Genomic DNA, 14789 nt, shown 5'->3' with positions numbered 1-14789 from the left:
AAAATGAAAGCTTATTAGGGTATGACATATAGACGATAAAATGTTTGGAAGTGATTAAGCTAAGAAGGAAAGAATGGATGGGATTAGCAATAAAAAGAAATAGAACTACTAATATCCATTCTAATGCAATACCATGTGGTACAAAAGACTGTGGAAGGAATGGTTACCTTTTACCATTTAAAGCAGTTGTAATTACTAGATTTACAAATTGAATAAAGCATATGAAAAATTTCTAAGTGGCCATTTGATATCTTCTTGTGAAAATATTTTGTATTTAAAAGTGGTATTTCATATTGTTTTGTAATCTATCATCATGAATGATATTGATCTATGATGACTTAACTCCTTAAGTATATATACATCTATATGCTATCTAATATACATATAATGTAAATACCTATTTATCTTAATGAAATTGACTCTTCTAAAATAGTAATACCATTATGAACTGATCTAAAGTATTTATATCAAATGCCCTCTTGCTATTAAAATAAGCCTATATATGTTTTAATTAAAATAACATTAATCTAGTTCATATTTTAAAATCACTACATGTGTAAAAGCAAAAAATCAATTATATTGTATATGAATATCACTAATAATGGGAGATGTTAGGACCACATGTATATGATGTTGAATATTAAATTCTGAGTTACTTTTGTGTGTTTTGTTAATATTTTGTTAGTTTAGCTTTATAAATGCTGCAATATTTTAAAAATACCTGAATAGTTTTCATCAAATACAGAGAAAAATAAGTCTTCCTCATAAAAAGTTTTGTTTTAAAAATACTGTGTCTTTCAAAAATTACATATTTAAGGTCAAATCATTTTATTATTTTTCTGATTTTATAATATTTAATCTGTATATTCCTCAATCAAAATTACACATTTATATTTTTGTGCTTCTTTTTTGTTATTGTAGTTTCAAATAATACAATCTATTTTGAGTATGTCTATTATCCAACTTAAGACACAGCTATATTTACAAACTAAATGAAAGCATGATATAAAGCCCTCTTAAAATACTTATTTTGATTTGCTACTTTTCAAGAGAATGTATGTTCCAGGAGCTATTATTTATCACTTCTTTCAAAATAGTTTGTAGTCATTAAAATTGTGGCATCTATAATTCATTTCCTGTGTTTTGTAGAGCATCTTGGGAAAACTAATTTATTTGCACAACTTTCTGAATCTGTGAAATATGGAAATAATTTCATCTAACACATAGGACATTAAGTGCTAAATGAGATGACATTTGTAAAGACCAAACATATTAAGTTCTCCAAATTATGTTTCTTATGATTATTAATAAAAACATAATAAAAACACTCCTAATGGATTCTAGAATTACTTTTATCAAGTATTTCTCAAAGGTTTGTCAAAGGGAGACAATTCTATATTCTTGAGGAAGGCATAATAGGTACGTGAATAAATCTTGTATAAAAAGCCAACCTAATCAAAAATTCTATCACAAAACTTATAAACAATAAGCAACTTCAGCATTGTGGCTGTATATAGAATCACCTTGTCTAAATCAATAGATTTTCTATTCACCAACAATAAATAAGAGGAGATTGTGGATGCACTCCTGTTCATAATAACCTCAAAGGAAGTAAAATATCTAGGCATAAATTGAACTAAGGAAATTGAGGAACAATACAACAAGAACTTTAACCTATCAACAAAGAGAGAAAGACAGTAGAAAATGGAAAGAAATCCCATGCTAATGGATTGGGTAGAATTAATATTGTTAAAATAACATTTACCAAAAGCTAATTACCAATTTGATAAAATTTCAATCCAAATAAACATCTCATTCTTCATATGAATAGGAATAAATACCATATTAAAATTTCCATGAATCCACAAAAAATTACATATTGCCAAAACAACCCTGACCACAAAGAACAATGCAATACATCTCAGGATACAATACACAGCCATAGTAATAAAAACAACATAGTACTGCTGCAAAAATAGACATGTAGACTAATGGAATAAAACCAAACTTAAAAACATGCAAGTATGCAACTTAACTATTTAGTATTTGAAAATATGTAAAAAACATATACTGTAGAAAAGAAAGTATCTTCACCAAATGGTGTTGGGAAAACTGGATGTCCATATGGGGAAGAATAAAAGTAGAGTCTAAATATCTCCCTGAACAAGTATCAAACACCTAAATGTGAAAGCTCAAAACCTGAAACAGCTGGAAGAAAACAAACAATAACAGTATCCTATATGATATAGATATAGGAAAAGATTTTCTGAATAGGATTCCATTTGACTAAGAATTAAGGCTACAATTGAAAAGTAGGACCTCATAAAAATAAAGAGCTAAAGAAGCATTTAATTGTATGAACAGAAACTGCATAGAATGAGGAGAATCTTTGTCATCTAAATATCCAATATAAGATAAATATTCAGAATATATCAGAATATAAAAAGAGTCAATGAACAAACTACCCATTTAAAAAATGGTACTGGAACCTGAACAGGGAGTTCTCAAAAGAAGAAAGAAAAAGGTTAAGAAATATCTAAAAAAATGTTCATTATCTGGACCAGAGGTGAGTGCCTGGGATTGTAGCCAGAGAGGCAACTGACCCTGGGTCCCACCACTGGACACAGGCCATCCCAGGAGGACCTGACCAACTGGGCCCCAGTTTCTGGCCAATTGGTGGGCCCTGCAGGAAGGCTCCCCTTTTCTAAGACTGCAGACAGACACAGCAGTCTCCACACCCTGCCCCCACACCCATCTGCCAGAGACCCCAGCCACTTCCTGAGAATCAGAGACCAGCCCCAAGCTTCCATCCTGCCCTAGAACTCCCATCTGGACCAGAGACCAGAGGAACTCCCATCTGAACAAGAGGAGCTCCCATCTGGACAAAATAAGGAGACCCCAGGGGCTTCCCAAGACTCAGAGTCCAGCCCTCCAGCTACTATCCTGCCAGTACTCTCATCTGGACCACCACTCTCATCTGGAGCAGCGCTCCCATCTGGCCCAGAGCTTCCATCTGGACCAGAGAGAGGCTCCCTAAATCTGTCAGCTCTCTCTGGACCAAGTACAAAGATAAGATGACAAAGAACTAACACAAGAGGACATGGGCAGACGCCAAGGCAGAACTACATACAACAAAATAAAGGGCAATACAGCTTTTACACAATACACCAGAATGTAGCCCTTCTCCAGCAGCTAGACCTGAACATCACAGAATGAAAGAAGAAGAAGAAAACAACCTTATAAGTAACATCATGAAGAGGGTAGAGCCTTATCTAGAAGAAATCAAAAATAAAGTAGAGGAACAGAAAAACAAAAAAATGGGAAGAATGCTATAAAAAACTAGAGGAAAGGACAATTAAAGCAGAAAAAAACAATAAGTCCTTGAAAGAAAATCATGAAAAAGCAAGGGACACAGTCCAAGATCTAAAGAGGAAAATAGAAAAAATGAAGAAGACACTAGCAGAAAGAATGCTGGAAATAGAAAATCTGAGTAAACAAACAGGAAATTCAGATACAAGTATAACCAACAGAATGAAAGAGATGGAGGAGAGGATCTCTGGTGTTGAAGATACGGTAGAAGAAATAGATTCATCAGTCAAAGAAAATATTAAAACCAAAAAAATCATGACCCAAAATGTCCAAGAAATTTAGGACACCATGGAAAGACCAAACCTATGAGTAATAGGGATAGAGGAAGGAGAAGAATACCAACTCAAAGGCACAGAAAATATATTTAACAAGATCATAGAAGAAAACTTTCCCAACTTAAAGAAGGAAATGCCTATGAAGATACAAGAAGCCTATAGAACACCAAACAGACTAAACCCCCCCAAAAAGTCCCCTCACCACATAAAATTAAACAACTAAACATACAGAATAAAGAAAGAATATTAAGGGCAGCAAAGGAAAAATGCAAAGTGACTTATAAAGGCAAACCCATCAGAATAACACCCGATTTCTCCATGGAGACTTTGAAAGCCAGAAGGACCTGGACAGATATAATGCAGACACTAAGAGACCATGGATGCCAGCCTAGACTAATCTACCCAGCAAAACTTTCAGTCATCATAGATGGAGTGAACAAGACCTTCCAAGACAAAACCAGATTTAAACAATACTTATCCATATCCCAGCCCTACAGAAAGCACTAGAAGGAAAATTCCAAACTAAGGAAGGCAGATACACCCATGAAAACACAGGCAATAGGTAACACCACAGCAGTAAACCCCAAAGAAGACAAGTACACACACATTACCACCAAAAAATAAAAATAACAACAGGAACAAACAATCACTGGTAATTAACATCCCTTAATATTTATGGACTTAATTCACCTATAAAAAGACACAGACTAACAGAAAGGACACAAAAACAGGACCCATCCTTCTGCTGTATACAAGAAACACACCTCAAATTCAAATACAGACACCTCCTAAGAATAAAAGGCTGGGAAAAGACTTTCCAATCAAATGGTATTAAGAAGCAAGCTGGTGTAGTCATCCTAATATCCAGCAAAATAGACTTCAAACTAAAATCAATCAAAAGAGATGATGAAGAACATTACATACTCATTGCAGGATAGATCCACCAAGATGAAGTCTCAATTCTGAACATTTATGCCCCAAACACAAGGCCACCCACATATGTAAAAGAAACATTACTAAAGCATAAATCACATATAAAACTCCACACATTAATAGTGGGAGACTTCAAGACCCCACTTTCACCTCTGGACAGATCGGCCAAATTGAAACTTAACAGAGACATAATGGACTTAACTGATGTTATGACTCAAATGGACTTAATCGATATCTACAGAACATTCCACCCAAACAAAAAAGAATAGACCTTCTTCTCAGCACCTCATGGAACATTCTCTAAAGTTGACCACATACTTGGCCACAAAGCAAATCTCAACAGATACAAAACAATTGGAATAACCTCCTGTGTTCTATCAGACCACTATGGTTTAAAGTTATATTTCAACAACAGAAAAATCACCTGGGATTATAATGCTTCCTCCACAAGCCAAAGAACTTTTTAAAACAATTCCAACACCTGGCTTGAGAAATGCACTGAATTTTTGTTAGTGATGTCCAAGAGACTCTCAAAACTCTGTGCCCTATAGCTATTGTCCTTTGTTGTTTCCAAGAGATCTACTGCTAAAGACAAAGGACCCAGAAATCCCCGAGCTGGAACTGACCTGAAAGCTTTCACTCTGAGTACAAGCTTTGATGACTCTAGAACGCTCAATGGAAGCTTTCAAAGGAGGGAAGCAACCAACAATTCTACCCAGGTATTATTCCTATGAACCATAACAATGACCAGCTTGGCATAATAACCCTAAGGGTATAGTAGTGCCACACATACCTTGGTGAGGACAATAGTTAGGTCACTAACAGGGCTCAAGGCTCACTAAACAGGGAAATGGTGCTTAATCCTGGTAACCTAGCCAACAGCCAAGGGCTATTTAACTCAAGGGTCTTGGAGGAGAACTTACAGCTAACATTTTACTAAGCCAATATAATCTCTATGTTCTGACTACCAAGTGAGTTCCACGAAAACGTGCAAAGCTACACAGAGAAACCCTGTCTAAAAAAAAAAAAATGCACCCCCCACACACACATAGAGTAACTAGCAGGTCTCTATTTGAACTTAAGACCTACTTAACAAGAAGGAAATCATTCTTAGTCCTGGAAATCTAGACAATAGCCAGGACTGGTTAACTCATGGCTCTTGGAGGAGAACTTATTCTATGATTTTTCTAAACAAACACAATTTCTTATATGAAAGTGGAGGTAGGAAAAGGGATGAAAAATGATATAAATACATTCTAATGTAAACAAAAGGGTAATAATAAAAGCCCACCTAAAGTTCTGATATTGTAATTGTACTGTATTTAATTTTTTGTATTACCTAAAATCATCATAGTATCTTAGATTTATTCAATTAATGAGGATTACTTTTAAATCCATGTTTAGATAAAGACTTGAACATTCAACAATTAGTATCCCTAGCTGTTTGGCTAACAGATCACACAGCAACCTTCTCCTTAGAACCTCAGCTCATTTTAAGTGTAAATTTTATATTTCTGGTATAGTATGCTCTTACAAGTGCAACTACAGGCATTACTTAACACATTCAATATAATTATACTTATATTAGAGCATATAACACAAATTTGAGTGTATGGTGTACTGTTTTTATTTATAGGTCTGAAGAGTTTGTCAGTGAAAATTATAGTCTTCTCCATTATAGGTGGATGACTTTTGGAGGAAATTTTAATCTTCCAATACAATAGGGACAATATCATTAGACAGTTAAGGAAAATAAATTTTAGTTGAAAATAGAAGTTTGGTGGCTAAATAGTAATATCTGTTCTCCTTAATTATAAAGATTGAATTTCAAATTTCAGGAATATTTTCCTGATAAATGCTGAAAATTCTACCTCTAAAACTAAAGAAATTAACTTGATGCCATGATACAAACATACTATCACAGAAATATGGAGGTGTAGAAAAGATGATAAAAAGCTCAAGGACACCCTTAGCTATATAGTGAGGTTTTGGCTATCCTGTGGTTATTGATACTGTTTTTAAACCTTCTTCAACCTCACTGCTACCCCCAAAAGAAACAAACAGAAATCAAGAGAGGCATGTATAAATGTAGCTCATTTTAGCAATCTGAAAAATTATAATATGGATTTTTACTGTTAACTCTCTCCATTATTGGAAAAGACATTAAAAAGAAAATAGCAGAAAGTTACATTATTTGTTCCTTGAATTGAGAGTGTATGACAAAATTTATTATATTTTAAGATTATTTTAAATCAATCATTCCTATAAAAGTCATAATTTCTTTTTAAAGTACCATTTCCTTAAAATTCTTAAACTTTTGAAATTATGATTATTTCTTAAATTACAGTGAAGTAATTACTGTTGACTAATATTTCAGATATTTTTTTAATGTGTATTTTTGAAAATGGGTATTTAGAGCTCATGCTACTATTTTATTACTGGACATGAATATTGCAAAATGTTTACTAGACGATAAACAAACATGAGTTTGTGTAAGTGTGTCTGTGTGTTTTCTGACTACATCAATTTAAATGTAGGAAAGACTTTGACTAGTGATTTTAGAGACTGTAGTCTATGTTCTCTTGTGTAGTTTTTAGTCTGTAGCAAACTAGAGTCATCATAACAAAACAGTAAAGTGCAAAAGTCTGCATACTTCATGGGAGCTAGGAAGGAAATGAAAAGAGGGATGGGAGAAAAGCCAGGAAGAAACAGTACCTTTTAAAATCATGTTCCCAGTTACTTAAATCTTCAGTTTTACTCTACTTTGGAATATCCCATTCACAGATCAAGTAAGTTACCTTCCCCTCAGAAAGAGGCCTACTTCCTGTGTGTCTGTCCTTTTATCGACTTTCTATTCTGCCTTCTTATTGGTTGTAAACCCAACTACATGACCTCCTCATCACTGCTTGTCTATACAGACCTCTAGGTCTCTATGGTTGTTATTGAGAATAAAGGCATGAGTCTCCATATGGGATATATCCTTGAACACACAGAGATCTGCCTGTCATGTGATCAGGATTAGAGATGTGCGCTACCACTGCCTGGCTTCTGCTATGGCTTGCTATTAGCTCTGACCCCCAGGCAACTTTATTTATTAACATACAAATAAAATCACATTTCAGTACAAGAGAAATATCACCATATTTCCCCTTTCTATTTTAAAAAATAGAAAAAAGGAAAAAATGTTATAACAAATATAAGAAAAACATTATACAAAAGTACAATAACTATATACAATATATACAAGCAATAAATACCTAAACAGTGTCTAGTGCACTTGCATTTGTCAAATTCAGAGAAAATAATTCCATTATCTATCCTATTTTGGTAAGTCCAAAATGTCCCTGATTTATTTTCTATCCTAAATTATATTACTAACAGAACTATCCTATAATGTCTTTCAAATTTATACACTTAATCTTTAGTGAGTTTCTTTTCTAAAATTCTTAACAAGGAAAACTATAACTATCTAAATTTTAACTATAACTATCTAATCTTCAACTCCCTCAGAGACCCAAGAAGGAAATATTACCTAACAAAAATAAAAACAGGAAGTGCATGCAAGAAGTTTCCAAAAAAACATGTGAGTTGACAGAAACAGCCAGCTGCCTTGACAGTCACCTGAGTTTTCTCCACAGTGTTGGGGCATCATCTTCAGCCTATAGGTTTAGCATATCTGACAGACTCATTTGTGAAGTAGGGTGTACAAAGGTTAACAATTGGACATCACATTTGGTGAGAGCAGTCCACGTACCAGAAACACTTGAATTCCACTAGGGTCATGCCATGATTCAGGATTTTAAATTCTGGAAATTGTTGATTTTTTTTTTAAATTCAGCTGTCCATTATTCTTGGCTGAGGGTGTGTGGCTTCATCTCAGCATCCCATTCTTCTCCACATCCCTCTATTAAACGCCAGTCTACTATTAAGAGGTGTGAGCTTAGTTACTCTTCAAGAATAACTGTTTCAGCTGCTGTTCCACTGCACCTCAGAAGCCATTGGCCCACTCCCTGTTCAGCTGCCTTCAAAGACTGCAAAGGCCACTCACTTCAAGGATGGTGCCATATTGTCCTGGCCTCAGATGCCTTTCGTTAAAGCCACAACCACACTTGTTTTGGCAAGAATCAGTAGTCCTTTGTTTCATGTCCTGTCTGTCCTGTTTGTCAGCAGTTGATTTGAGGATACTTTGTTGTCCAGTGGCTAACTTTTGCAACAATGAAAGTTAACTCCATATGCAATTTCTACAATGCCCATATTTTCTATGAAGTAGATTGGTACTACTAGAAACCAACATGTCTCATAGTCATAACAAAAGAAAAAATTTCTAAGTTATTAAAACATTTTAAATGCCATATTCTGTAGATCTCTGAAGGGTTTGAAGATGACCTGTCTAGCTAAAATATATCTGTTCAGTCTTATGAACACATCTACTATGACTACAAGTTCGATTGTAATGTCTAACTACCAACTTTCATTTCTATATATCCTAACGGTAATAATACATTCAAGGATCAGCAAATTGCAATACACTGTTAAATGAGCAGTTTAAGTATAATATCTTGAACAAGATTAGAAATAGTCTTATAGCATTTTTTAACAATGTCAATCTCAATATATAATTTGTATACAATATACAAAAATCCAATCCAATTTAAAGTATTTAAAACTAGTAACTGTCTTTTTAAAAGTAGATTCAATAATCTATATTTTTATCTATATCATATCTATATCTTCTCTTTATTTTTCTGAGTAGATACAATAATCTAACCTCTATTCTATCATTTCTATGTACCATTTTTTTAAATAAGAACATTAAATCTAATCTCCTTTGCTTAGTCTTTTTCCTAACCCTTAAAAACATCTTGTAACCAACCCTCTTAAACAATGAAAATTATCCTAGACCCAAAACCCATTAAAAGACCAAAAAAACACCTGCCCCACACCACCTCTTTGGGAATGTGGGCATTGTATTCTTAGAATTGTTTCCTAATTTCTGGGGGTGAATACGTCTTTAGGGGAATCCTGAAAAGAAAATATTTTGGGTAACTGTCAAATCCTAAGAGAGTTAGTTATAACATTGGTCCATTCTCTGCATAATGGGAAAAGGTAGGGCTTGTCTCAAGTCCTTGCTTGAGTAGTCTATGAATCTGAATTACCCAGCAAGCGATCCTAAAATTGTCCTCAACAATTTGTTGTCCAAAGCCGATCTTTTCTTGGTGTTAATCAGCTTAATGCTTTTACATGATCATGGTTCCCTGCAGCCATTTTTTTTTTTTTTTTGGTGCTTCCTCTGAGGTTTGGAGCAATCACAGTCTGATAAATGTCTGTCTTTTGGAACCATGAACATTCTTCCCCTGAAGAGAAAATCTTCACAGCAATTTCTACCCACCATTTGTCTTGCCAAACTTTTCCAAACTGACCTTTGCCAATGCTTTTTAGTAACATGATGGTCCTGGCAATTCTTCTCTGAACAAGCATCAGTAAACCCTTCAACACAGGCAGCAGTATCACCAGAGTCACCAACAGAATGAGAAGAAGCCAGGAATGCAGAGCAACAGCCACTGCCTCCATGGTCCCACTGCCACCGTTTGTGGCTGAGTCCCAGCTGAATCTTCTCCTTTGCAAGCCTCCTAGGCTGGCCTCAAACTCAGGATCCTCCTGCCTCTGCCTCCTTCAACATATCCTACCAGCTTGCATCACCACAACCAGCAACATGTAGCTTGGGTCTGAGCTGGGGCACACAAGGCCACAGGCAATAGCTTTTCTGCAAATTTGTACCCCCCCCCACATTGGGTGCCAGATGTAGCATGGAGCCAGGTACTGGGGTCAACACTGGAAGACCAGAGAAACAGAACAAGCCTCAGCCACCTCACCTTGCTAATTCTTCAGCTGGTCTTGTTTCCTCAAACTGGATGCCTCTCAGCTGAACTGTGCTGCTCAAAAGCCTAAAAGCTTAACCAGCTCCAGTTCCTCATCCCCACACCTTAAATACCTTTTTGCTTCCTGCCATCACTTTCTGGGATTAAAGACTCTTGTTACCACACCTGGCTGTTTCCAGTGTGGCCTTGAACTCACAGAGATCCAGGTGGATCTCTGCCTCTGGAGTGCTAATTTTAAAGGCCTGTGTGCCACCATTTTCTGGCCTCTATATTTAGTGGCTGTTCTATTCTCTGACCCCAAATAAGTTTATTAGGGTGCACAACATTTTGGGGAACACAATACCACCACATCAGTATGTTATATATGTGTTGTCTTCAGTGGTAGGGCCTTGTTATCAATTTGTGGAGAACAACCAATTGTAGGCAGAAGTTTTTCCTATGTCCTCCCCAGCTTATAAAATAACCACTCAGAGGATTAATTTCACTTACAAACTCTTTGGTCTATGGCTCAGGCTTAGTTTTTGCTAGCTCTTTCATCTTAAATTAACCTATTTCTATAGTTTATGTTTTGCCATGTGTCCATGGTGTTACCAGTCTGCTGACATCTTGTTCCTTCTTGGGCAGCTGGATTGTGTCTCTCCTGGCTCTACAATTCTTCTCTCTGTATCTCTCTTGGATTTCCTGCTGGGCTATAATTTGTCTTGCCACAGGCCAGAAGAGCTTTATTAACCAATGGCAGCAATACATATTCACAACACACAGAAAGACCATCCCACAGCAACCAATAGACTTGGCAATAGCCTGGATTGTTTTGGTATTACTATGGAGCCTTCGTGGCCAACACTTTTTTTTTTTTTTTTGGTTTTTGAGACAGGGTTTCTCTGTGTAGTTTTGCTCCCTGTCCTAGATCTTGCTCTGTAGACCAGGATAGCCTCAACCTGCCTCTACCTCCAGAGTGCTGAGATTAAAGGCAAGTGCCACCACCATTATGCTGTGTGGCCAAAAACTTAATTAGATGTAACCAATTCCTGGAACTGGAAGTTTCATTTGGTGTCAAGAGATATATAGTTGCACCCTTGTTTCCCATGTTATTTGATTATTACAATTCATATTTGTTTCATACATGAATATATTTTAAGAAATTTCTTCTTGATTAGGTTTTTATACACTCCCTAAAATGAACACTAATTTTAACTGTCCCTCCCTGTGTACCTTCCCTTATCCCTCTCTTCTATCTGCTTACTCATTTGATCTTCCTGTTTCAGTATCACACCTCTCTGTCTAAGCAAAGCTGTCTTTTGTAATTCCCATTCCTAGAGAGAACTTTCTCTTACTCCTTTCCCTTACTCCATACCTAGCCTCTATGCATATTGAAGACATAATAGCTAACTTCTACATATTCATGAATGCATACCATATTTGTCTTTCCAGGTCTAATTTACATCACTCAGGATGATTTTTTTCTACCTCTACCCATTTACTTGTGAATGTCATGATTTTACAATTTTAATATAAAAATATTCTATTTAATATTAATGGATGATATTCCATTGTGTAGATGTACATTTTCTTTATTCATCTATTGAGAAACATCTAGACTATTTCCAGTTTCTGACTATTATGAATAGAGCAGCAATAAACATGGAAGAGCACATATCTCTGAAGTAAAATGTAGAGTATTTGGGGTACATGCTCAAGAATTCTTAAGAATCTGCCACACTGCTTTCCATAGTTGACAGTACAATTGTACCAGCAATAGTTTAATTTTCTCCTTGCGCCACATCCTCACCAACATGAGCTGTCCTTTGTTTTATTGATGATCTTGGCCAGTCTTAATGATGCAAGAAGAAATCTCAAAGTAGTTTTTAATTTGCATTATTCTGATAACTAAGGATGTTGATATTTCTGTAAGTGTTTCTTAGACTTCTATGCTTAATCTTTTTATAATTGGATTTATATCTGTATCCCAGCTTGTAATTGTGGTGTCTGTTTTGTTCATGTCCCATTTAATTTCTTTATATACTTTAGATGTTAGTCCTATATTGTATGTGAAATTAGTAAAAATGTTTTTCCATTTCTGTAGCCTACCACTTTGTCTGAATGATGGTATCATTTGCCATGCAGAGTCTTCTAAGTTTCTTGAGTTCCCATTTATTAATTGTTGTCCTTAGCTATAGTACTACTGATGTTCTGTATAGAATGTCTTTTCCTGTGTCAGTGAGTTCAAAATTATCCACTTTCTCTTCAATCTGATTCATTGTATCTAGACTCATGTTGAGTTTCTTGATCCATGCAGAACTATAGTGATAAACCAGCATAGTATTAGCATAAAAACAAACATATTGATCAATTAATAAAATTGAAGCTCTAGATATAAGTCCATACATATATGGACACATGATTTTTTATAAAGAACCCAGAAATTTTGAGAATAGGGATGATGATTTTTCCAGCACCACTTTTATTGTTTGGGATTGCTTTAGCTGTCCTGGGTATTTTGTTTGCATTTTCTTAGGTTTGCATTTTTTCTTGTGATTTAAATTTCATTAAATTATTGTTTTTCTTTGTTTTTGTTTAGAACACCTTGGCTGTGCTTATTCCTCACCTCAATTTCAACTTTGCTTCAGATATCTTTCTACAAGCTACAGGAATGTAGTATGAATTCAGCTGAATATAGTAAAACTATACCTGGATTATCAAGGAATTCTTCTGGAGGAAAAGAAAAATCTCAAGGAGTATTTCATGTTTCTTGGCTTTTAATATACTAGTTCTTTCCTGCTATGAACTTCCTGTGTGCTCTCATAATTTCCCCCAAGAACTTATAACAGTGTGGATGGATCATTTCTTGGGCATAGACATTTAAAGTACTTGGCTAAGGTCATGAAGACAGTGTCTTCTATCTCCAGGTTTCTTGCTCTCCTTTTAGCATTTGAATTGGATATCTGCCTTTGGTAAATATCCCCTTTATCAAGCATCCAAGGACAAGTGACAGGTAGACTAGCTGGACAGACCACCTGCTAGGCACCTAAGGCCCCTAAATTAAGGTAAACACCCTTACTGAGATACAGCCTGTCTCCTAGTCCAAGTGCCTATCTCCTAGGTGCATTGCTTTTTTTTCCTGTGCAAATAAAATTCAGACCCTTCTTTTCTCACAGCCCAAGTGGCATTCCAGAGCAAGTGATTCAGAATAAAAGGGATTTTCTGCATACCAGGTGCGGTGAAGACATGAGGCAGGTTTCCCAGCACCTAACAGAGTTACCCAGCAGGACCAGAAGGCTGCAGGGTAGAGTTTGCAGTTTGTAGGGGTATTGAGACCAGGTCATAGTAAGAGGAATAGGAAGGAACAAGGATGGAGAAGAACAAAGATGAAGATGAGGATGGATATGAAAATAACTTAGAGTTATGAGATGACAGGAGGAGAAGTGACAGAGGAAAACTAGATTGGAGGAGAAGTAGATTAGAGGACAAGAACTAGAAGGACAAAATAGAAGAGGAGGAAGAGCCAGATGGGGAAGAACTAGGTTTGTAAGAATGAGATGAGAAAGACCAAAATGGAGCAGACTAACATGAAAGAATTAAGAGAGCACATAGAGGGACAGTAGCTAAGTAAGAGAGCAGAACAGAAGCAATGTAGAGACAGAATTGATTCAAAACAATAAAGTGAATGAACTAAAGAGTTTCATGTACATAGATTTATTTGCAATCCTTAAGAGTAGATTTCTCAGCTAGTTGATAGAATCTCCCACAAATCCTGGGAGAGAGCTATCAAGGGGCTGTATCCCAATAGTCCTTGACAATATGCTTTTTCTGGTATTTTATTGTTGGATATGACCTCTTTTTTTGGCCTTTTTTAACACACAAAGTCTTTTTTTCTCTTTCACTTATGGCACATAGTGATGCTGGCTACAATAGCCTAGATGGGCAATTGTGGTCTTTTAGAAGTTAAAGTGCATTGCTTCAGGCTCTTCTGAGTTTTAGAGTTTCAACTAAGAAATCTGATGTCACTATTATGAGACTTGCTTTTTTGTTATGTTTTGTATTATTCTGTGTTTTTTCCTTACAACTCTCAATAATTTTCTTTGTTTCTATATGTTTAATGTTTTTCTACAATATATCTTGGGAACTTTCTTTTCTAGTCTTATCAAGTTGGTGTTCTATGTGCTTCTTGAATCTGTATGTATATGTTTTTCACAGTTTGGGAAAGTTTTTCTATGATCTTAAAAAATACATGGTCTAGGCTTTGTTCTGGAATTATATTCCATTGTTTATGCTTATAATTTATTTATGTATCTAATATATGTATGTGTTATTTATATTTGAATGAAAATAGATC

This window comes from Onychomys torridus, chromosome X, assembly GCF_903995425.1.
Source record: "Onychomys torridus chromosome X, mOncTor1.1, whole genome shotgun sequence".
In the NCBI taxonomy this organism is placed as follows: Eukaryota; Metazoa; Chordata; class Mammalia; order Rodentia; family Cricetidae; genus Onychomys; species Onychomys torridus.
This window is presented reverse-complemented; position numbering follows the sequence as displayed.